Below are 27,091 nucleotides of genomic sequence, written 5' to 3' on the forward strand. Positions count from 1 at the left end.
TTGACTTCCTCTCATTGATTCCAGGGATTGGTTAGTGTGTTCCAGTTACCTGGTTCAGCATCCATCATGGTCCAGAGTCATCCCCACTTGTTGGTCCACTCTAGTCTATGTGCAGAAATCATATTAAGCTTCCTAGGTTTCATTACTCCTCATCAGACCGACCTAAGGTCCTGCCTCAGATCGGAAACCCCAAACTGTTAAAACATCATTGGATTGTAGAATGAAACCTTAGAAGCCAGAGGAAAACGATGGAAACATGGAGACAACATACATACTCCACACAGATAGGGATTTGTAGGAAATTAAACTCAAGATCTCAGTGCTGTGAGACAGTAATGCTATCCATTACACCATCTGTGGTAGCAATAGTATTACAGTACCTGGTTTAATTATCCCTTAATTTTATGTTCAGGCACAATACTTTCTTTTTGAGTTTCTGACTTCACAGACAAAGTTACTAAGGATAGTTACCTCTCCAGCTGCTTCAAAGAGTCCAATAACTAATCTATTGTGATTTGAGATGTAGCCAAAATAATATAATGTATCCAATATTTATTTTCAGACTTCATGGGCCAAATGTACTAATCCTATAAAAGTGATAAATTGCATGGTGACAAAGTACCAACAAGCTCCTGTCACTTTTCAAACCCAGCCTGTAACATGGCAGTTAGGAGCTGATTGGCGGGTACTTTATCGCCGTGAAATTTATCACTTTTTAAGGCTTAATACATCTCCCCCCATGAGTTTAACATCCCATGATTGCTACTGTATTTTGGGCCTAATTCAGCATTGATCGCTAAAGTAAAGTCTTTCACTAATGGTCAAAACCATGGGCACTGAAGGTGGGGCAGATATAACATGTGCAGAGAGAGTTAGATTTGGATGGGGTGTATTCAAACTGATATCTAAATTGCAGTATAGAAATTAAGTAGCCAGTATTTGCCCTGTACAGAAACAAAATAACCCACCCAAATCTAACTCTCTCTGCACATGTTATACCTGCCCCACCTGCACTGCACATGGTTTTGCCCATTAGAGTAAGATTTTGCTTTTACGATCCATGCTGAATTAGGCCCTTTGTCAACCCAATTTACATAATATTTTAGAATTACATTTTTTGCAGCTCTACAGTATTTAGACTAATTTAATTTAGTATAACTAACAAAGATAAACATTGAAAATGTACATTCTGGTAACAACCATTTTTTCATGCAGTTTAAGATATATTTTTTTTGAAAACAAGAAAATAAAAATTTTCTTGGATGTTTAAACAAGGTTATAGAATATTGTCCATTTCTCAGTCTGTTTGGCTTTTACACAGTGGTTAAGCATTCCCAAACCACAGAAGAATTATGCATACAGTATATAAAATGAGAAATCTAAAGTCATTAAATAAACATTAATTTAAATACAAAAACAAAATGTGTCTGAGCGTTATTTAAAATAAAAGAAAGCAAAACAGACATATGTGAATTTTCATTGCCAGCTTCCAAAAAATCATTGAACTGTGCAAAGTGCAACTGAGATAATATGCAAAATAAATTTATATTTTTTTTAAATTTATGCTCTGTTGAAAAAATTCAACTCAGTCTGTTTTGCATTTTTATCCAGAACAGTTCTTTGCAGCAGCTGGGTGCATTTAATGTTTTCTTTTCAAAAATGTGCTGTTCTGTGTTCCACAACAAAACAGAAAGGTACTGTACAGAAAAAGAACAAAGACAAATGAGTGAATTCAGTAGCACAAAAAACAACAAAATCACAATACAGTATTCAAGTAAATAACTTGTTAGTCTGTTTCAAACTATATTTTCAAGTATTGTTATAGTGCTTAATTAAAATGGCTGCACTGTTTGGTTTAAAATTTAGAGATGTCATAGGCAAAAAATAATGATAAGATTGTTAAATTCCAAGCATGAAATGTTTTATGAAGCTTTTATGTTTAGCTTAGGCTGTAAAATGTTTCCAACCATTTCAAAATCAGTTAAAAAATAAATACATAAATTATGAACAAAGATATTGTGACAAATGGTGCTTTGCACAAATCATACTTTTACATGTGTCAATCCCTTCCTCATAGAATATTGAAGCATCTTTCTACATCACCACTAGTTTGCCAGAGCGAAAATATAATTGCTATTGGGGGTAATTCCAAGTTGATCGCAGCAGGAATTTTGTTAGCAGTTGGGCAAAACCATGTGCAGTGTAGTAAAATCAGACTTTTTAAAACTGTAAAATTGCACATAAGTAATATACAGTATTATCTCCGTGAATAAAGCTGCACATACACTTTAAGATTATCTATCCAACTTGTTGATTGGTTAGAACAAAAACTCTGATAATGTATGGGAGCAAATGACAATTAACCATTTGCTCCCACATTCTGGAAAACTGACAAATACAGTCATTCAAACAAATTAGTTAATTCAAACATATTTAACCAATTTGTCTGAACAACCTTTTTATCTGTTTTTGAGTGTTTGGGAGCAAATGGTTGATTGTCATTTGCTCCCATGCATTTCCATATTTTTGTTACCACCAGCTGACTAGCTGGATGGTTGGACAGATAATCTTAAGGTGTCTGGCCAGTTTAAGTGGGCCATACATCAGACTAATTTTCCTCCAGCCGTCCCATTGACCAACTATCCAACTAAAGCAGTGCCCTACAAATATTTGGGAAATGTTACCATCACCAGACTTTGGGCTAGATTAAGAGATGGTTGCATGAGACATAGCAGCTACATCTTACAATGCGGCATTGGAGCATCTATGTGGACATAGGTCATCTGAGTAATCCTCAGGTTACTCAGATGGCTGGTGTTTTCAAGCTGTCTGGACCAGGAAATCTGACTCAGAATATGCAGAGATTCGCCTCGTCACACCTACAAAATGGGAATGAAAAACCCCAATTTTGGAAAACACATACCGTTGACACCCCATCCCTAAAAAGCTGCAGCCGGTCATTCATGTTGTGGCTTAGGAGGCACTGTGACCATCATCACAAACAAGATCTGAACATTTGCTGTACATATCCTGCACAGTGGCAGATCTACTAACTTCAGAGGGGTTCACTACGATATGCCGGCGGCCGGGCTCCCGGCGACCAGCATACCGGCGCCGGGAGCCCGACCGCCGGCTTACCGACAGTGTGGCGAGTGCAAATGAGCCCCTTGCAGGCTCGCTGCGCTCGCCACGCTATGGGCACGGTGGCGCGCTACGCGCGCCACACTATTTTATTCTCCCTCCAGGGGGGTCGTGGACCCCCACGAGGGAGAATAAGTGTCGGTATGCCGGCTGTCGGGCTCCCGGCGCCGGTAAGCTGGTCGCTGGGAGCCTGACTTTCGGCATACTGAAAACCACCCCTTCAGAGATGTAGTCAAAACATTGAGTTTGCATACATCTCTGAATTACACCCTTCAATTAACCAATTACATTCACTATAAATTATATTCAGATAATAGATGAAAAAGTCAAAATAAAAGCAGGAGAAAATAAAAATTCTGTGCAAAAGGGAATACTTTATGGGCATTATTTACAAGTATAACCAATTCACATGGTGAACAGGGCAGCATACACATATATATTAAGGCTAAATTTATATCACACCAGCCAACTTACAGTATCACCAACTTTTGAACTTGTGATGTCATAGAAATATTGGACAGTGCCTACTTTTATATGTTTTGAAAATACTGTAAAAGGAGCTTTAAGAGAGGAGGGAGCCTATGTGCAGTCTCCAGCAAGTGCCTGGCCAAAGGAGATGTGCGGTGTATGGGCCCCACTGGACCCAGAGGCCCGTGTACATCGCACACCTTGTACCCTTTATAGATACACCAGTAGTCTTTGTGTGTCCATGGCCAGAGGTTGCTGGGATCTGCAGAGGTCCACTATGCAATCCACATCCTCCATGTCACCTGGGCGGATGTAAAATATCTGGAGTGAGCTGCCCCCTACCCACACTACTTCTGAGTCACTTTTCTCCCACCCAACCCCCCTAGGCCGAAGATAGCCAGGGTGGGCTCTGGCACTGTTTGGGCATAGCCGGATTGCAGATCCGTGGCCACACTCCCTAACAAAAATTGTGTCTACAAAAGTATTTTCTGAACTGCTTTGCTCCACAGGGAAGCGCCATGTGCTCCTCTTCCTGTAGAGATTTGGGAGTTGGGGAGATCAATGCAGCAGCAGTCTCCTGAATCCACCTCAGCCCAGCACACAGCAGCATTTGGCAGGCTACAGACACAGGCTGCTGTGCTGCTGACATGCAATGTTGAGGGGGTGATTAGTATCTGCTTCCCCCTTCTCCTTTGGTGCCCCATTGCTCTGTGCCCTCTCTCTGTCCCATGTGCCTCCTTCTCAGCTTCTCTGCACTCCCGATGAACTTGCCCCCTCCTCTGTGCAGTGAATGTAGTGGGGTGGGTGACATCACTGATAGCCCAGGTAATCACAGCTTCTGCAGCAGCCATATTCTCCCTGCCCAATTTCACAATGTGGCAGGGGGGAGGGGGTTGCTGATATAGACATCTCCAAGAAGCCCGGGCCTGGGTAAAGAGTACTCGCCTCCCTCCTCTCAGTTCTACAGCAATCCCCAGCCACTCCTCCCCCTCTTACCTATCCAGTGTCCACCTATTTATTGTTCAGTTGGGGAAACTTTCCCCCTACACTAGAATGATTAGTTGGGAATAATCAAACCTGTTTGGAACAACTGTATTTTTCCTTTTATCAGCATGTGGGAGTAAACAGTTGATTATCGTTTGCTCCCATACACTGCCAGCTTATGATTCTAACCAGCCACCTTGTAGCCAGATAAAAGCAAATTCAGTGCTGTGTGGCAGAAAACTGGTAACATTAAAGAAAATTACTTGTTGTATGCTACAGATATTGAGCCCTTCCACTGCACTAGAAATCATGCCAATTGTTGATTTGATCAAATAATCGTGCAATGTGTAGCTCCAAGGGTTTTGGAGACTTTACCTGGACCTGATGAAGTTATTCACTGAATGAGGACAATGCATCTGAAAATAAGCCACGGAGGTTCAAGATAAGCTTCATTGTTTTACTTTTAATGTATGTGCAATTTTAAAATACGGTATGTATTAAAAATGTTACTAGTAAAATCCCCAGTGTTTTACTTGTGTATGCTGTCCTGGTATCCACATTAAAAGGTATGGGGAGTAGATTCACCAGACTGAATGAACTAAGATAAGTGTTCGCATTCTCAAGTATTATGAAATTATAAATTATGAAACGTAGAAACAAATACAGGTTGCTAGCTATTAAAAGCAATTTCAGATATTACACAATGCACTGTTAGTAAGTAAGAGTAAGTAAGTAAGTAAGAGTACTTTAAGAGTATGTACTAAGGAAATGTATGTAGAAGGGACTATTATATAATTATTCACATAAAGTTGCATAAATCTCTGATAGTCTGGTTAACCATATCATCCAAATTTCAACTACATCTCAAACAGTTTTCTAAATCAGTTTGATCAAAATCCCAGAGTGTTTGAAAAAACATTTATTTCTCCCTGTCTTTTCTGCTATGTTATTTTACATTTTTTGGCCACACATCTTTAGGGAACAAAATACACATACCAACTGGTTGGCCTTATTGTCTGCTTGATACATGAAATGTGTAAACAGCTGTAGTAAGAAGTATTAAAAATGTGTTTAATTGGCCAGCATGATCTGTCTCTCCACTCTGTCTAATGTGCATAAGATTACAGCAAAGATTGAGGAAACCAGATACTGGGGGGTATATTTACTAAGATTCATAATTGTCGGGATTTGGAGGGAGATTAAACACGAATTACATCGGTAGTGTGAATTTGCAACTTTTGGAAATTTTTACGCCTCATTTACTATGCTGTCGTATTCTGCATTTTCGTTTTTTCCGATGTCATTCGTAATTTCGGCCAGTGTTTTACGGGAGTGATTAGTAAAACACTGCCGAACTTAACACAATGAATCCCGGCCAGATCTGTGAGATCTGTGCAGGGCTTCATTGTGTACCTTAAAAAACTGTTTAAAGTGTTAAAAATTCTGAAAAAAATTGCGCGGGGTCCCCCCTCCTAAGCATAACCAGCCTCAGGCTCTTTGAGCCAGTCCTGGTTGTAAAAATACTAGAGATGAGCGCCTGAAATTTTTCGGGTTTTGTGTTTTGGTTTTGGGTTCGGTTCCGCGGCAGTGTTTTGGGTTCGAACGCGTTTTGGCAAAACCTCACCGAATTATTTTTGTCGGATTCGGGTGTGTTTTGGATTCGGGTGTTTTTTTCCAAAAACACTAAAAAACAGCTTAAATCATAGAATTTGGGGGTCATTTTGATCCCAAAGTATTATTAACCTCAAAAACCATAATTTACACTCATTTTCAGTCTATTCTGAATACCTCACACCTCACAATATTATTTTTAGTCCTAAAATTTGCACCGAGGTCGCTGTGTGAGTAAGATAAGCGACCCTAGTGGCCGACACAAACACCGGGCCCATCTAGGAGTGGCACTGCAGTGTCACGCAGGATGTCCCTTCCAAAAAACCCTCCCCAAACAGCACATGACGCAAAGAAAAAAAGAGGCGCAATGAGGTAGCTGTGTGAGTAAGATTAGCGACCCTAGTGGCCGACACAAACACCGGGCCCATCTAGGAGTGGCACTGCAGTGTCACGCAGGATGGCCCTTCCAAAAAACCCTCCCCAAACAGCACATGACGCAAAGAAAAAAAGAGGCGCAATGAGGTAGCTGACTGTGTGAGTAAGATTAGCGACCCTAGTGGCCGACACAAACACCGGGCACATCTAGGAGTGGCACTGCAGTGTCACGCAGGATGTCCCTTCCAAAAAACCCTCCCCAAACAGCACATGACGCAAAGAAAAAAAGAGGCGCAATGAGGTAGCTGTGTGAGTAAGATTAGCGACCCTAGTGGCCGACACAAACACCGGGCCCATCTAGGAGTGGCACTGCAGTGTCACGCAGGATGTCCCTTCCAAAAAACCCTCCCCAATCAGCACATGATGCAAAGAAAAAGAAAAGAAAAAAGAGGTGCAAGATGGAATTATCCTTGGGCCCTCCCACCCACCCTTATGTTGTATAAACAAAACAGGACATGCACACTTTAACCAACCCATCATTTCAGTGACAGGGTCTGCCACACGACTGTGACTGATATGACGGGTTGGTTTGGACCCCCCCCAAAAAAGAAGCAATTAATCTCTCCTTGCACAAACTGGCTCTACAGAGGCAAGATGTCCACCTCATCTTCACCCTCCGATATATCACCGTGTACATCCCCCTCCTCACAGATTATCAATTCGTCCCCACTGGAATCCACCATCTCAGCTCCCTGTGTACTTTGTGGAGGCAATTGCTGCTGGTCAATGTCTCCGCGGAGGAATTGATTATAATTCATTTTAATGAACATCATCTTCTCCACATTTTCTGGATGTAACCTCGTACGCCGATTGCTGACAAGGTGAGCGGCGGCACTAAACACTCTTTCGGAGTACACACTTGTGGGAGGGCAACTTAGGTAGAATAAAGCCAGTTTGTGCAAGGGCCTCCAAATTGCCTCTTTTTCCTGCCAGTATAAGTACGGACTGTGTGACGTGCCTACTTGGATGCGGTCACTCATATAATCCTCCACCATTCTATCAATGTTGAGAGAATCATATGCAGTGACAGTAGACGACATGTCCGTAATCGTTGTCAGGTCCTTCAGTCCGGACCAGATGTCAGCATCAGCAGTCGCTCCAGACTGCCCTGCATCACCGCCAGCGGGTGGGCTCGGAATTCTGAGCCTTTTCCTCGCACCCCCAGTTGCGGGAGAATGTGAAGGAGGAGATGTTGACAGGTCGCGTTCCGCTTGACTTGACAATTTTGTCACCAGCAGGTCTTTCAACCCCAGCAGACCTGTGTCTGCCGGAAAGAGAGATCCAAGGTAGGCTTTAAATCTAGGATCGAGCACGGTGGCCAAAATGTAGTGCTCTGATTTCAACAGATTGACCACCCGTGAATCCTTGTTAAGCGAATTAAGGGCTGCATCCACAAGTCCCACATGCCTAGCGGAATCGCTCCGTGTTAGCTCCTTCTTCAATGCCTCCAGCTTCTTCTGCAAAAGCCTGATGAGGGGAATGACCTGACTCAGGCTGGCAGTGTCTGAACTGACTTCACGTGTGGCAAGTTCAAAGGGCATCAGAACCTTGCACAACGTTGAAATCATTCTCCACTGCACTTGAGACAGGTGCATTCCATCTCCTATATCGTGCTCAATTGTATAGGCTTGAATGGCCTTTTGCTGCTCCTCCAACCTCTGAAGCATATAGAGGGTTGAATTCCACCTCGTTACCACTTCTTGCTTCAGATGATGGCAGGGCAGGTTCAGTAGTTTTTGGTGGTGCTCCAGTCTTCTGTACGTGGTGCCTGTACGCCGAAAGTGTCCCGCAATTTTTCTGGCCACCGACAGCATCTCTTGCACGCCCCTGTCGTTTTTTAAAAAATTCTGCACCACCAAATTCAAGGTATGTGCAAAACATGGGACGTGCTGGAATTTGCCCATATTTAATGCACACACAATATTGCTGGCGTTGTCCGATGCCACAAATCCACAGGAGAGTCCAATTGGGGTAAGCCATTCCGCGATGATCTTCCTCAGTTGCCGTAAGAGGTTTTCAGCTGTGTGCGTATTCTGGAAAGCGGTGATACAAAGCGTAGCCTGCCTAGGAAAGAGTTGGCGTTTGCGAGATGCTGCTACTGGTGCCGCCGCTGCTGTTCTTGCGGCGGGAGTCCATACATCTACCCAGTGGGCTGTCACAGTCATATAGTCCTGACCCTGCCCTGCTCCACTTGTCCACATGTCCGTGGTTAAGTGGACATTGGGTACAACTGCATTTTTTAGGACACTGGTGAGTCTTTTTCTGACGTCCATGTACATTCTCGGTATCGCCTGCCTAGAGAAGTGGAACCTAGATGGTATTTGGTAACGGGGGCACACTGCCTCAATAAATTGTCTAGTTCCCTGTGAACTAACGGCGGATACCGGACGCACGTCTAACACCAACATAGTTGTCAAGGACTCAGTTATCCGCTTTGCAGTAGGATGACTGCTGTGATATTTCATCTTCCTCGCAAAGGACTGTTGAACAGTCAATTGCTTACTGGAAGTAGTACAAGTGGGCTTACGACTTCCCCTCTGGGATGACCATCGACTCCCAGCGGCAACAACAGCAGCGCCAGCAGCAGTAGGCGTTACACGCAAGGATGCATCGGAGGAATCCCAGGCAGGAGAGGACTCGTCAGACTTGCCAGTGACATGGCCTGCAGGACTATTGGCATTCCTGGGGAAGGAGGAAATTGACACTGAGGGAGTTGGTGGGGTGGTTTGCGTGAGCTTGGTTACAAGAGGAAGGGATTTACTGGTCAGTGGACTGCTTCCGCTGTCACCCAAAGTTTTTGAACTTGTCACTGACTTATTATGAATGCGCTGCAGGTGACGTATAAGGGAGGATGTTCCGAGGTGGTTAACGTCCTTACCCCTACTTATTACAGCTTGACAAAGGGAACACACGGCTTGACACCTGTTGTCCGCATTTCTGGTGAAATACCTCCACACCGAAGAGCTGATTTTTTTGGTATTTTCACCTGGCATGTCAACGGCCATATTCCTCCCACGGACAACAGGTGTCTCCCCGGGTGCCTGACTTAAACAAACCACCTCACCATCAGAATCCTTCTGGTCAATTTCCTCCCCAGCGCCAGCAACACCCATATCCTCCTCATCCTGGTGTACTTCAACACTGACATCTTCAATCTGACTATCAGGAACTGGACTGCGGGTGCTCCTTCCAGCACTTGCAGGGGGCATGCAAATAGTGGAAGGCGCATGCTCTTCACGTCCAGTGTTGGGAAGGTCAGGCATCGCAACCGACACAATTGGACTCTCATTGTGGATTTGGGATTTCAAAGAACGCACAGTTCTTTGCGGTGCTTTTGCCAGCTTGAGTCTTTTCAGTTTTCTAGCGAGAGGCTGAGTGCTTCCATCCTCATGTGAAGCTGAACCACTAGCCATGAACATAGGCCAGGGCCTCAGCCGTTCCTTGCCACTCCGTGTGGTAAATGGCATATTGGCAAGTTTACGCTTCTCCTCCGACAATTTTATTTTAGGTTTTGGAGTCCTTTTTTTTCTGATATTTGGTGTTTTGGATTTGACATGCTCTGTACTATGACATTGGGCATCGGCCTTGGCAGACGACGTTGCTGGCATTTCATCGTCTCGGCCATGACTAGTGGCAGCAGCTTCAGCACGAGGTGGAAGTGGATCTTGATCTTTCCCTAATTTTGGAACCTCAACTTTTTTGTTCTCCATATTTTATAGGCAGAACTAAAAGGCACCTCAGGTAAACAATGGAGATGGATGGATTGGATACTAGTATACAATTATGGACGGACTGCCACGGTTAGGTGGTATAAAAAAACCACGGTTTGGTGGTATATATTGTAATACAATTATGGATGGACGGACTGCCTGCCGAGTGCCGACACAGAGGTAGCCACAGCCGTGAACTACCGCACTGTACACTGGTTGATAAAGAGATAGTAGTATACTCGTAACAACTAGTATGACTGACTATGACGGTATAAAGAATGAAAAAAAAACCACGGTTAGGTGGTATATATTGTAATACAATTATGGATGGACGGACTGCCTGCCGAGTTCCGACACAGAGGTAGCCACAGCCGTGAACTACCGCACTGTACACTGGTTGATAAAGAGATAGTAGTATACTCGTAACAACTAGTATGACTGACTATGACGGTATAAAGAATGAAAAAAAAACCACGGTTAGGTGGTATATATTATAATACAATTATGGATGGACGGACTGCCTGCCGACTGCCGACACAGAGGTAGCCACAGCCGTGAACTACCGCACTGTACACTGGTTGATAAAGAGATAGTAGTATACTCGTAACAACTAGTATGACTGACTATGACGGTATAAAGAATGAAAAAAAAACCACGGTTAGGTGGTATATATTATAATACAATTATGGATGGACGGACTGCCTGCCGACTGGCGACACAGAGGTAGCCACAGCCGTGAACTACCGCACTGTACACTGGTTGATAAAGAGATAGTAGTATACTCGTAACAACTAGTATGACACTATGACGGTATAAAGAATGAAAAAAAAACCACGGTTAGGTGGTATATATTATAATACAATTATGGATGGACGGACTGCCTGCCGAGTGCCGACACAGAGGTAGCCACAGCCGTGAACTACCGCACTGTACACTGGTTGATAAAGAGATAGTAGTATACTCGTAACAACTAGTATGACTGACTATGACGGTATAAAGAATGAAAAAAAAACCACGGTTAGGTGGTATATATTATAATACAATTATGGATGGACGGACTGCCTGCCGACTGCCGACACAGAGGTAGCCACAGCCGTGAACTACCGCACTGTACACTGGTTGATAAAGAGATAGTAGTATACTCGTAACAACTAGTATGACACTATGACGGTATAAAGAATGAAAAAAAAACCACGGTTAGGTGGTATATATTATAATACAATTATGGATGGACGGACTGCCTGCCGACTGCCGACACAGAGGTAGCCACAGCCGTGAACTACCGCACTGTACACTGGTTGATAAAGAGATAGTAGTATACTCGTAACAACTAGTATGACACTATGACGGTATAAAGAATGAAAAAAAAACCACGGTTAGGTGGTATATATTATAATAATACAATTATGGATGGACGGACTGCCTGCCGACTGCCGACACAGAGGTAGCCACAGCCGTGAACTACCGCACTGTACACTGGTTGATAAAGAGATAGTAGTATACTCGTAACAACTAGTATGACTATGACGACGGTATAAAGAAAGAAAAAAAAATACCACGGTTAGGTGGTATATAATTATACAATTATGGATGGACGGACTGCCTGCCGAGTGCCGACTGCCGACACAGAGGTAGCCACAGCCGTGAACTACCGCACTGTACTGTGTCTGCTGCTAATATAGACTGGTTGATAAAGAGATAGTATACAACAATATACTACTATACTGGTGGTCAGGCACTGGTCACCACTAGTCACACTGGCAGTGGCACTCCTGCAGCAAAAGTGTGCACTGTTTAATTTTAAATTAATATAATATTATGTACTCCTGGCTCCTGCTATAACAACCTGCAGTGCTCCCCAGTCTCCCCCACAATTATTATAAGCTTTTATACATTGATGTGCAGCACACTGGGCTGAGCTGAGTGCACACAGACTGAGTCACACTGTGTGACTGCTGTGTATCGTTTTTTTCAGGCAGATAACGGATATAGCAGAGAACGGATATATTAAATAAAAGTTAACTTAACAACAACTGCACTGGTCACTGTGGTAAACTCTGTCTGCACAATCTCTCTCTCTCTCTCTCTCTTCTAATCTATTCTAATGGAGAGGACGCCAGCCACGTCCTCTCCCTATCAATCTCAATGCACGTGTGAAAATGGCGGCGACGCGCGGCTCCTTATATAGAATCCGAGTCTCGCGAGAATCCGACAGCGTCATGATGACGTTCGGGCGCGCTCGGGTTAACCGAGCAAGGCGGGAAGATCCGAGTCGCTCGGACCCGTGAAAAAAAAAGTGAAGTTCGTGCGGGTTCGGATTCAAAGAAACCGAACCCGCTCATCTCTAAAAAATACAGGGGAAAAATTGACAGGGGTTCCCCCATATTTTAACAACCAGCACCGGGCTCTGCCTGGTCCTGGTGCAAAAAATACGGGGGACAAAAGACGTAGGGGTCCCCCATATTTTTAACACCAGCACCTGGCTCCACTAGTCAGAGAGATAATGCCACAGCCGGGGGACACTTTTATATTGGTCCCTGCGGCCGTGGCATTACCGCCCCAACTAGTCAGCTCTGGCCGGGGTACCCTGTAGGAGTGGGGACCCCTTAAATCAAGAAGTCCCCCCCTCCAGCCACCCAAGGGCCAGGGGTGAAGCCTGAGGCTGTCCCCCCCCATCCAAGGGTGGCAGATGTGAGGCTGATAGCCTTTTGTGTAAAAATAAGAATATTGTTTTTTTTTGTAGCAGTACTACAAGTCCCAGCAAGCCTCCCCCGCAAGCTGGTACTTGGAGACCCACAAGTACCAGTATGCGGGGGGGGGGGGGGAGAAACGGGCCCGCTGGTACCTGTAGTTCTACTACAAAAAAATACCCAAATAAAAACAAAACACACACCGTGACAGTACAATTTTATTAAACATACATGCAAAATTACATACATACATACTTACCTATGTTGACACGAAGCAGTCGGTCCTCTTCTCCAGTAGAATCCACGGGGTACCTGTAAATAAAAATTATACTCACAAAAAATCCGGGGTAGATCGGTCCTCTTCTTTAAGTTTGTAATCCAGGGACTTGGTAAAATAAAAAAATGGATTACCCGAACCACGCACTGAAAGGGGATCCATGTTTACACATGGATCCCCTTTACCCAACTGGCGGGACCCTCCGTGACTGCTGTCAAAGAGGGTCCCTTCAGCCAATCAGGGAGCGCCACGTCATGGCACTCTCCTAATTGGCTGTGCGCTCCTGAGCTGTCAGTCAGGCTGCGCACTGTAGATACAATGCAGCGCATAGGCGCTCCATTGTATCCAATGGTGGGAACTTTGCGGTCTGCGTAGACCGCGAGGTTAAGTGGGGCCAACCAAAAGAGTGTAAATGAATGTATTCCATTTCGTAATAAGGCTGTAACATAACAAAATGTGGAAAAAGTGGAGAGCTGTGAATACTTTGTGGATGCACTGTATATGTAGAAGACATGGGTAAGACACTAAATGATTCTAATAGAAGTAGAATAATACCATACTGTGACAGAACATGTTTAAGTTGTATCAATTATACCACAAGCCCCGTTCCTGAGGGGGATCGGGTGAGCACACTATATCATTGCCTGTGAGCTGTCAACTCCGGACAAGGCTGAGAGGGATCCAGCCGGGAGGAAGACTTGCAACTGCCAGCATCTATACAGGTCATATGTAAACATCTTACAGTGGCTTAAAATTAATATTGTCAGCAGCAAGATCTAAGAGGATATGGACTGCTACATAATATAAGCATTATATTGTTGCAAATATTGCTTGTGCATTAACCAAGCGGTTGCATGGGCATGAATGACTGATACTAATACGCATGATTAATCCGGATACTAAGTAAAGTCTGTGCACACTAACATTAACCCTTGCTTGGATATTTGGACTTTTTAAGAATACCTTATATGTTCCATTTGATTAGCAATATAAGGCAGTAGCTAATATTAGACTATATATGCTTAATATAACATAGAAAGCTAGTAAAAGGTTGTCATTTTTTTAAAAGGAGCTGTTCTATTTCGTAATATAAATTTTAAGGAATTATGTGTGTTTTAAGTGTATGAATTGTATATTATACTGGCCGGCATGTGTAAATTGTATGTGGAATGTTTAATTTTTAAAAATTAAAATCCACACCAGATGGAATAAGCGCACTCTCTCAACCTTTTTCTTTTGTTTGCTATAGAAGGGATTAATACCAATAACCCTTGTGAGACTGCTGCATTCAGTTTGTATCAGCCACAGCGCCAGGATTATTGGGGTAGAGTATTGATTATAGATACGTAATATATTCCTATTGAAACTGGTATCACTGATTTATTGATGCATACTGTCACAATCCTGACTAAAGTCCTTATGTCTTGAGTCTTACCTCTGCTATCACTTCTGCAGTTCAGCATACAAGCTGCAGTCTGTTTCTTGCTCCTAAAATGTCTGATTAGTCACCTGTTTGAGAATTCCTCTGGGAGATTAATCTGCAGGATTCTGTGTTCAGCAGCTGGTCTCCATGCTTATTATGCTTTGCTGTCAGTGAAGTTTATACATGCTTCCACTGCACAGCGCTTTCAGCATTCTGTGTATAGTCCTAAGACTGATCCTCGATAGTGCACCACTTCCTGGTGTTTGGGCCTAAACCAAATTTGCCTCCAAAATCATTCATGGATGCTGCCATCTTGGTTCCAGTCAGCTGACTCTACTGACCAATACTATCCGGTTTTGTGCTCAGCTGACACTCCCAGCCAATCCTGTGTTGCTAAGGGCTTTTTTTTTTTTTTTTTTTTAATAGAGTAATTTTTATTCCACATCATAATAAAGATACAGACATTTCAGTTTACACTGGGAAACATATTTGGAGTATCACAAAATTCTGAGTCAATCTCTGTTTACATTCAATTATTTTCCATTATAACGGTATACTTGTATGACTGACATTCCCCGCGTTGTTATTCCCGTGCGGTCATCCCGCATTATGCATAATATTGGATGTCTGTATACAGGTCTTGATTCACATACTTAACATTTTAGATATTTTCTCCCCACACTTTTTAGTGTGATTTCTCATCTAATGGGCCATACATAGCCCACAACCCCACTACCCCCAAACTAAACCCTCTATAACAAACTCAAGCCTAATCAAGCTAAGATATACATGGTGTGGTGTGGCAGTTGAATAGTTAACCAGCTACATTAAAGGGGAGACTCAGGGAGACAAAAAGCTCGGCCCGACGCCCTGGGGCCCAAACAACCCCTCCGCAGCGAGAGCCAATGCCTTCTAACTTTGAAGGGCAAGAGAGGAGTATGTGGAGGTGATCCAAGGAGACCATATCTTCTCGTATCTGGTGAGAGCATTATATTTCATATATACATAGCGTTCTTTTAATAGGGTATCGTTTACCAAATTTGTGAAAGCAAGTATCGTGGGGGGACGCGTGGCCATCCATGTCCGCGTGATGCACACTTTTGCAAGCGCGCACACACTACGGGCATACATGCCTTCCCATCGGGACCCAGAGTCAGAGTCGCCCACCCCCAAAATGCTAAATCTCGGAGTCAGTAATCCTCTCGATATTCCCGTATGTTCCAGAATCGACCCGACCCCAGCCCAGAACACCTGCAGCATTGGGCATTCCCATATGAGGTGCCAGAATGTGCCTCCAGCAGCCCCGCACTTGGGGCAATCATCAGTACTATCAGACCTGAATCTGGCCAGCCTGCTCGGTGTCATGTATGATCTATGCAGAATGAAAAGCTGTATCTGTTGAAACCGCAGCGATTTAGTGACCTGGCTCGGGTTACCCAGAGCTCCCTCCCAGTCCTCCCCGTCCATGGGACCCAAGTCACACTCCCATTTTCCCCTAAGATTCGAGAGCGGGTCCGCATGTAGTGTTTGAAGAAGGTACGAGTAGGTGAAGGAGATCACCTTAACTCGACCCAGTGAAGTAAGAAATGTTTTTATGGGGAAAGGGGAGAGCGCCGGGGGGGAATCTCCGAATTGCGCCTGCAAGGCATGCCTGAGCTGTAAGAATCTGTACAAGTGAGAGTTTGGGAGTCCAAACTCCTCCTTCAGTTGCTGAAATGATTTCAATGTACCGTCATCGTATAACTGGGACAGCGAGACTATCGAATATGGAGCCCATACCTCCCTGCCCTCTAGGGACCTCAGTTCGTTAAGCAGTGTGGAGTGCCATAGGGGAGTATCCGGGTCGATACCTTCATACCCGAGCATGCCCCTTAATGCCAGCCATATCTTCATTGCCTGAAAGATGATAGGAGGTGAGAGTCTAGAAGGAATACCCCCCACCATGACCTGTGCCGGGGAGAGATCCGGGTAATAACACCGAAGGAACGCCCGGCCCAGCTCCGCCCCCTCCCTTCCTTGGAGCCACATACCGATATGCGATAATTGAGCAGCATAGTAGTACAGTTGGAAGTGGGGCAAGGCCAGGCCGCCGTCCCTTTTCTGTCTGGTGAGAGTGGTCCACTTTATTCTAGGTCTTTTGTTGGCCCATATCAAGGACGTCAGGACACTATTTAGTCTCCTGAAGAAGACTGGGAAGATGTATACTGGGGACTGCAATAGAACATATAGTAGTTTAGGCAGAACTACCATTTTAATGAGGCCGACCCTACCCGTCATTGTCAGTGGTAGTTTACACCAAGCTTTCGATTTGCGCACTATTGTTTGTACAAGAGGGTCAAGGTTTAGGGGCACAAAGTCTGCTGGGTTGTTAGTAATTAGAATCCCGAGGTACTTAAACTGGGTTGTCCAACCCAGCGGTAGGGCCATTTTCGGTACCTGAGGGGGGGGACCTATAATGGGCATAATAACTGATTTAGACCAGTTTATGCGGAGTCCCGAGTACCCACCAAAGGTCTCGATGACCCGCAGTGCAGCGGGCATCTCCACCGCATAGTCTCGAAGGAACAATAGCAGGTCGTCCGCATAAAGGGCTATTTTATCAGTACAGGAACCCGTACCTATTCCCTCAATGTCCGGTTGCGACCTGATCAAGCAAGCGAGGGGCTCTATGGCTATGGCAAACAGGGCAGGAGAGAGGGGGCATCCCTGTCTGGTGCCCCGTGTCAAAGGGAAGGAGGAGGAAATATAGCCGTTTACCAGGGCCCTGGCTCGTGGATTCTGATATAGCAGTTTAATCCATTTAATAAAGTTTGGGCCAAAGCCCATGCTCCTCAGGACTCCCCACAGGTAAGGCCACTCGACGCTGTCGAACGCCTTGGCTGCATCCAAAGAGACCACAACCGCGTCCGAGGGGAAGTCTCGAGGAGCCTGCAAAATGGTGTATAGCCTGCGTAAGTTAATGGATGTGGATTTCCCAGGCATGAAGCCTGTTTGATCCGGGTGTATTATAGATTCAATCACTAGGTTGAGCCGGACCGCAAGAATTTTCGCCAAGATTTTGGCATCAGTGGGGATAAGGGATATCGGCCTGTAGGACTCCAGCAGCTTGGGGTCCTTACCAGGTTTGGGAAGCAGTATGAGAATCGCCTCGGACATTGAGGGAGGAAGGCTGTTAGCGGCAAACATTTCATCGTACGTGTTGAGCAGCTGAGGACCAAAGAACTTAATATATTGTTTATATAGTTCGGCGGGGATGCCGTGGCTACCCGGGGACTTTCCACCAGGAGACGCCCCCACCGCCGACGTCACTTCCTCCAAGGTCAGAGGCGCCTCCAAGGCGTCCCTGGCCTCGGGGGAGAGTCTAGAAAGGGGAATATTTGTCAGGTACAGGTCTAATTCCTCCATGGTACATGTCAGTCGACTATCGTATACCTCCCTGAAGTAACCACGGAACATTTGTGCCATGTCAGGAGTGGCATCCACCAAGGAGCCGTCGGAGTCAATCAGCTGCGCTATTGTGGTCCCAGGTCGATCGTAATGCACTAAGTGGGCCAGCAAGCTACCTGGCCTGTCCGCCTGCATATAGATGTTAGTGGCCCTAAACAAAAGGGAACGTGCATTTTTGTCTGCGAGGTGAGCCAGCCAGGCCTCCTGAGCCACCAGCCTGCATGCCCTCAGCGCGGGGGTGCCCTCAGTCAGGTATCGCGTCTCCCGATCCCTACACTCTGTCTCAAGCTGTCTTTCCATTGCTCTACTAGCCACCTTGCAGGCAGCAATTTTGCCAATCAATGTGCCTCGCAAATGTGCTTTAAATGCATCCCAAACAACCGGGGCCGGGGCTGATCCCACATTAACCGCAAAAAATCCCTCCCATGTGGACACCAGATCCGGGCAGTCGCCCAGCTGGGCAAGCCAAGATGGGTGCAGCCGCCAATATGACTGTCCCCTCTGACATTCCCCATCTATTGAGAGCACCAGGGGCGAATGATCGGACACCCCCCGTGCTTCGTAATGAACACCCGTCACACCAGGCAGAAGCCCAGGTGAGACCAGGGCCAGGTCGATTCTGGAAAAAGAGCCATGTGTACCCGAGTAGCATGAGTATTGCCGAAGACCAGGATTCCTAATCCTCCAGACATCTACCCACTGCATACTATCTAGAAAATCTGCAAATTTAGATCCAGATGAGATTAAACCACCCCCGTCCCTTGATCTCGAGGAGCCCTCCATCTGTCCAAAGAGGCATCCAACACAGCGTTGAAGTCCCCCAGGCAGATGACAGGGGTGTGGGGGGAGGAGGCAACAAATGAGGCGGCCTTTTGCAGGACATCATATGAAAAGGGGGGGGGGAAACATACACAGACAATAGGAAAATATTACGTGAGAATAATTTACCTTCTATGAACACGTATCTACCATGTGGATCTGTATTTACCCTTATCATTTCGAACTGTACGGTCCTCTTAATCATTACCGACACCCCTCGGGAATAAGAGGAGTGCGAGGAATGATATGCCCACCACACCCAAGGCCTGCGGAGCGACAACAGCCTGTTTCCCTCCAAATGAGTTTCACTTAGGCAAATGATATCCGGGCCATATTTCTTGATCATTTTAAATACTAAGGATCGCTTTACCTTGTTGTTGATGCCCCGGACATTCCACGCCAAGATTTTTAAGGGAGGCATGTCGGCCAAGTCATCAACAGGGGTACAGCGCTCCAATCAACCCCCCACCCACCCCGCCCTCCACTCAGGTAATCGTGTCTCTCGCTGGCCCCGGACCCCGAACCAAACCCCTGAAAACCATGCGAATCTACCACACCCTCCGAATAGCAAATATATAGGCTTCGTAAATACAAAACAAAAAACAGAAGAAAAACTGCTGAGGGGCCAACAACTGCCCCCAACCATCCCCCCACCCCGTATACCTCCCCGAACTGTGGCATACCCATATCCCTAACCGAACTCTAGCCCTGGAGATCCCAAAGCCTACGGCAACACTGTACTAGGCGTACAGATCAAACAACCCCAATACCTAAACCTTTGTACGTTTATACGTTTAGAACTCTTCTCAGCAAAGTCCAGAACCACTAAACGAGAGGGAGCTCCCTGGACTTATACTTGCAGAATGTAGGCCCATAAAAGGGAGGACGACCCGATGTCAGTCTGGATCCAGCTGGCGGGCCCCCGGAGCATATCTGTCCAGCCAGGATGCCGCTTCCCTGGGCGAGCCGAAGAATTTGGTCTCCCCGTCTGCTATCACACGCAACCTAGATGGAAACAGCATCGAGTAGGATAGGTTCAGGTCACGAAGACGTCGCTTTATGGGAAGAAACTGAGCTCGATCTTTTTGAACGTCCGCTGCAAAGTCCGGAAATGCCGACACCCGGACTCCATTCCGGGTTAGAGGGCCCTTCACGCGTCCCAAGCGCAGGACAGAGTCCCGATCCTTATAGTGCAGGAATTTTGCTATAAAAGTTCGTGGTGGGGCGCCTGGGGGTAAAGGCCGGAAGGGCACGCGGTGAGCCCGTTCCACTGCAAACTGAGAGGTAAAGGATTCAGCACCGTATGCCTCTTTTAGCCAGGATTCCAAGAAATCTTCGGGGTGTGCCCCTTCTTCCTTTTCGGGGAGGCCCACAAACCGCACATTATTTCTGCGGAGTCTGCCCTCCATGTCCAGGAGTTTGGTTTGCAACGTTGCGACTTGTTGTGTGACTGCAGACACCGATCTCTGTAGAGGGCCACTGAGGTCTTCCAGATTGGACACCCTTGTCTCGGTTTCGCCCACCCTCTCCCGCACTCGCTGGACATCCTGTCGTAGCAGAGATAGATCACACTGCACCTTCTCCATCTTGTCCGACAGACGCTGTTCACTAGCCGCTATGGCCTCCAGGACCTGCTGAATGGAATGAGCAGATGGCTGTGCGTTCCCCCCGGAGTCGGCCCCAGCCGATGGGTCCGCTCCGGCTGGGGGGGAGAGCTTAGGAGATGTCTGTGTCGACTGGGATGCAGGCTGTCGGGCAAACTTCTCCAGTTTAGCCGCGGCCGCACTCTGGCCGCCTTTCACCATCTTGTTAGGGCCCGGCACTATTTGAGAGTCCCAATATTCAGTGTCAAAAAATATATATCAGTGGGCAGTAGGTGCAATATCAACAGCACTCCAGACCCTGAGGTATCCAGCCTTTATGTTGAAGGGAGAAGGGGGACCAGGGGGGTCCAATGGTATAGATAAATATGTCCAGCGTGTGGTTTTATATAGGCAATATGCAGGGCAGCTGGGACAAGTCCAGACCTCCAACCCAGTACACACTGTACCTTGTTGTGAGTAGTTGTATAGGGAGCTGCAGGTAAAATGGCCGCCCAGCTCTCAGATCTCTCCCCCCTCTCTCACTGCACCAGCCTTCAGGGGTATATGATATTTTGTTTGTGGAGCCCTGGGGGTGCAGGAGTGTGATGCCGCTCTCCCTCTGCGCCGCCGGCCGCTGTGGTCGTTCCGGGCGCTCGATCTTGTGCGCGCGCGCACGCGCCCGACGGAGCTCCAAACTTGAGGCCGGGGACTGAGCTGCGGCCTAGGCCCGGATTCCGGGCGGCCGCCGACGCGAGCAGGGAGCGCTCGTACGGATCCACGCAGCGCCCACCGCCTTCCCAGTACCTTCATGCAGGAGAGGAGACTGGAGGAGACCAGAAACAGAGCCCCAGGATTTTGACAGGATTTATTTTCCAGGGAGCTCCTCGGTTCTGCTACCTAGTCTCTTGCCGCCGTGGCCACGCCCCCGATATCCGTTGCTAAGGGCTTTTAAAGCTTCCTGCTTCTCAGTGTTCAGGTTGTCAGTGCCATAAGTCCCATAGCTCTGTGTGTGAGCTTTATCTCTGTACTTCCCAGTATACTTGCTTGGTTCCTGGGAATCCCAATTCTGGAAATGACTCTCTACAGAGTATATCCGATACTCCTTCACCATGGGTGCAATCCGATATGCCCAGACCATCGGTACAAGTCCAATATCTCCAGCCATCAGTACAATTCCGATATCTCCTGCCATTGGTTACAATCAAATATTTCAGCCATCGGTGTAAGTCCAATACTCCCTGACCATTGAGGCAAGTCTGATATTCCTCGACCATCATTGCAAGTCCAATATCTCCAGCCATCAGTGCCAGTCTGATATCTTCACAGACTCCATTGATTCTAGCTCGATATCATTCTCAGTCTCCATTGCTTCCATTCTGATGTCGGTTTCGGTATGAGAATATCACAGTCCTGAACTTTTAGATGCTGCCTGATCCTTCCCAAGTTGCTAGTGCTAGCCCAGGTGACCCAGGCTGGGGCCACAACTGGCCCGTTGGGTGCAGTGAAACCCAATTTTACCCTCGCAGGGTTACCTGGAGAAGACCACTGGCGGGGTAAAACTCAACGCCCCTGTTCTTGGTCTAGTCAACCACCTGGCCGAAGTTTACAAACCCCTGCTGACCTCCTACAGGATCAGTGCTTCCCACATCTTTTATGAAAAGGAACTACATTGATGCTCATACCTTCCAGCACAACACTAGTCTAGCCACTGGTGGATCTGACACAAGCGCCTTGAGTCCTATTGGAGAAAGAGCGCTATCTAAATAAAATTATTATTATTTATTATTATTATTATTATTAAGACATCCAAACATCAAATTCTGATACATACATTTTGCCATCTTTTGAATTGAATAAAACTTAATGAAAAATATTTCATAGTCATTTGCAAAACAAAGTCTATTGTAGTATTTTTCTTCACTGTTATATCACATTTAACTAATTACCCATTTTATCTAAAAGATTGTAAATGTACCTATGTAAAGGGTATGTAGAAATACATACATAATAAAAACATAACATTGATATTACAAGTATCAAACATTAACACACAAACCTACATTTGATTGATAGATAGATAGACAGATAGATAGATAGATAGATAGATCATTACTTAATAAGTAATCAAAGCAATCACCACCTTTCTTGTTCATACTAATATGTTCAATACAATCAGATTTATATCCTATTGATTATTGCAGTGATGTAAATGGAACATTTTAAGACACTGAGTCTGATTTAAATGCAGTCGCAACTTCCATGGTGTAGTAACTGAGTGATTATTAGTAAACTGTGCATGCATTGTGGCTGCAGTGTGCACATGCCAAGGTTCCTTTAAGAAGCCACTCACAGTGTGGAATCAGTTGCAGAGTGATTGACAGAAATAGACCATTTGGGGGAGGTAACGGGGAGTGCCTGCAAAAAGGCAGGCATGTTGTGACCATTTTAGGGGCATTTCTCTGTGTGTAACTGCAAGTTAGTAAGCATAAAACATGACACCACCATCACAGCTCCCTCAGCCATTCTGTGGTTACAATGGAGTACGCAGTTGCTGAAAATATTGTGACAACTTTGGTGGTTGGCATCACTGTTCACCTGTGGCTTGCTGCTACACTTATATTGCCTCACAGTTCCATCACTAAAAAGGAAAGCTGCTGCATCACTATTGCAACCACATCTGAATCAGGCTCACTGTCCAAAGAACAATATTTAAAATATCTCTACCGTGTCTTAGGAATTTAACTTCTATTGAATATATGTCACATCCTACATAATTAGGAGGACACCAACAGTTATATAAATAAATAACAGTTACAATAGCTTGGCAGTTAATAAAAGAGTTTAATCTTTAGAACCTTGGCTAACATTACATTTAAATTCATATGCATTATGTGTAATAAATTGCACATAATGCAAGAAGATTTAACATGATGGCAGCACACCAAAGCACATGCTTGATTGTTTGTAAAACATTATGGAAATTGTAACAGAATATGATTTAAAGATACTGGGCCCTAACAACTAGTTAGGCCATCCTGTCCAAGAAAAAACACTAAAATAGGGGATGGGGAAAGTTAGGATGACATTGAAAAATCACTGTTTGCAGTATAAAAGGATGCTAGTGTAAATTGAATAGAGGGGTTAGCATAGGCTGAGGCTGATCTGTAGATGTGTGACAACCAGTTGTGTCTCCAGAGGTGAGGCTGCAGTGCAGTTCAAAGTTCAAATAGGGTGGGTAGCCACACCAACTGCCAGTGAGTCAGTTTGGGATGACAGTTGGTGACAATTGGTGTGGCTCCCTATTTGAAATTTGGACTGCGTTGCAGCCTCACTTCTGAAGCCACCACTGGTGGAAACCAAGGCAGGAACCCAACCCATCAGTCATATGATAGAGCATTTTCATTATTAACAGCTGTTTTTAAATCCAGAATTTGAGTGCCATGAAATAACTGAGTTGCATTGAGTAATAGTTGAGTTATATTTCTGTATCAAGGGGAAGCCTATTCCATTCTTTTTTGTTGTTTTTGATATATTTAATTGACTAAGGACAAGTTTCTTGCAACCCTACATAAATTTCCTAAATGTTGCTTGCAGAGGAACACAGACAAAAAGTGTTTGTAACAAACACAGAAGTTTGGGGAGTGCATTCATTTTTACTGTATCAATCCATGATAATTATAATGAATACCAAGTGAGTAAGTACTGCTGAAGTCTCTAAAGAAGGAGGATATAATTTGAGTGATAAAGCTGTTAATGTTTGGTGAAATAAATAGCTACATAATGGAGCTTCATGGCTCACTAATAAAAATGTAAGGTAGTCTCTAAACTAGTCCTGACATGATGAGGTACATGAAGGCAAAGTGCCTCCAATTACTATATTTATCATTAATCTTAGAACTCGACAGGACACTGAACCGATGAAGCTGAAAGAAAAAAAAATTGAGACAGATACATACAGTGGGATTTGATAAAGTGAAAAGCACATTTTCAGTGAACAAATACATTTCATATTGCTGGTCCCCAAGAGGTACGCCAGAAATAAATGAGTTGACTAGTTCTGGTGAGTAGCTGTACAATAGAAAGTGAAAAGGGTAGGGGAGAAATAGAACATCCCTGTATAGTTCCATATAACAACTTGAATATATCTGAGCAAATGCCATAAGATGTTACCACAGAAGGAGGATTGTAATAAAGACCCTGGAAAGCATGTAGAAATCAACTGTGAAAGCCAAAGAGTAAAGAATAGACAGTGCCAGGGTTGATGAATTGAATAAGATTGATTGTCCTACGAATATTGACTATACCCTGGCACTGAGGGACAAATCCCACTTGATCTTGATCAATCAAGGTAAAAAGCCTATTTTCCAAAGTTTGGGTTAACTATTTAACATAATTGTTCCAGAAGGAAATGGGACTATAATTTATGCAAATAGTATGATCCCTATCAGGCTTTTGGATGACAATAAATTTAGATCTAGTAGAGATTTAAGATAAAATTAAATAAACCTGTCAAATGAGGAATTAGGAGAAGCACAAATGATATTTAGTAAATCATAAAGAAACCATCAGGGTCTGGGCTTCTGGGATTTAATTGCCACAGTGACTACCTCTTTTGATATATCCTGACCTATATGTTAAACCATATGGGAGCTAATTGTGGGGAGGGAACAGAAGACAAGAAACTTCAAGTTACCCCTTGAAGTCATTGAGCCATCAGAAGAGGTGAGTAGGTTATATATGACCCTAGGGTCATAAGACAACCTTCCAGAACTGTATTTCACAGAGAAGCCCTTTTAGCAACACATTAGCCTACCTTATTACTTCTTTCACATAATTTTTACATAAGCCATCTAAGGCTTTACTCTGTTTTCTCAGCTAATATGTTGTGCTGTTTCCCCTGGCTTGGTCAAATTGCAGTAATGTGATAGCAGAGTGAGTAAGTTTATGGTCAATTTCTAACTGCCAAATTTGGGCAGGCAACAATGACATAGAAGCAAGATGACTCTGCTAATGGTGAGAAGCATACCTAATAATTTTTCCATGATGACTGCTTTATGTTCTTCCCAAACTGTCCCCATAGAAACCTCAGGTCTTAAATAAGTCTCAAATAATATTTCTGTCTAGTAGCAATCACAGACTGAAATCCTGGCATTTTAAGAAGTATTTTGTGAAGTCTACAAAAACAGTTTCCCATACACATAATGTAGTAAAAATGTAATAATAAATGGATATAGTAATAAACGGATCTCTACTGCAGAGTGGTCCATCAAGGGGTTGCTGTAAATTGACAAATTTACAGAAATTGAATCAAAGAGGCACAGCAGTTTCTGACATGGTTAACAAAATGAATATTGGGTTTATTAGATCCAAAGGTGAGGAGTAGAATAGATGTGGCATAGTAGACTATGAATGGCACCTCTGACCATGTAACTGCCACCAATTAAAACACAGAGCCCCTCCAGAGGAAGCCAACAGTGAGAGGGAGGTGGCCAAGGTAAAATGAGCCCCCAAAAGCTGTGCAGGAAAGCCTTTTGCCCCTGGAGCTCACAATGTGCATGTCCTTCTTGTGCAGCAGCTAAGCTACATACCCATATATTTTTATAAAGGACAATTAACATATTTCTGCATGTACAAAGAGCCAGCAGATATTTTCATTACATCATGTTGCAGTATACATAGACTAATATATAAAATGATACTACTTACACTATGCTATGTCATAAATCTTATTAAAAAAGACTAATTTCCTCTAAATTTTAGACTCAGATCTACTGTAATATTAGACCTGAGTAAACGACTTATTTATGTAAAGCAATTACTAACTCAAAACACTGAGATAAAGTTTAATTAGGATCCATCACCTACAGTATTTGGTAGTCACTTTTTCATTTTACTCAAACATTCCTATACTCCGTTAATTCAAGCCTTAAGGTACTGCCCTTAAAAGAATATGTTCATAATTCAAAGGTGTCCCCAAATACAAGGTAAACAGATATGTGTAAGAAACAAAATTACTACAATACAGGTTGTTTGGAAAGTCCTTTTGCAACACAAAACTTTTAAGAATGTTTGAACATGACAGAAGAATACTGTAAATGGCATATGAAAGATGTATTCTTAAAATGTTTTATGTTTTAATATTGTTAATTTTGGATTTTTTTTTTCAGAACCATCAACTGAATGATAATGTTGACAGTAGAAGTAAAAGGTTAAAAAATATGTAACAACTGATGATTAAAGGTTAAAACAAATCACACTATATTGGTCTAAGGGGCATATCCAATTAGAAGTAAAATTTCCATTTTTCCCATGGGGAATGTTTTTCCTATTCAATTGACTGAGAGAAATTCAGTCACAGTCATTTCTGGACTACATATGATATCCCGGCAGAAAAAATGCCGGCTGTCACTATACCGACTGCGGCATCCCATCTGCCATAATCCCGGAAGCAAGTCCCCTTACAGGCTCGCTGTGCTTGCCACGCATTGGGCCCAGAGGTTTGC

The sequence above is a fragment of the Pseudophryne corroboree genome, chromosome 4 (genome assembly GCF_028390025.1).
Source record: "Pseudophryne corroboree isolate aPseCor3 chromosome 4, aPseCor3.hap2, whole genome shotgun sequence".
Taxonomy (NCBI): domain Eukaryota; kingdom Metazoa; phylum Chordata; class Amphibia; order Anura; family Myobatrachidae; genus Pseudophryne; species Pseudophryne corroboree.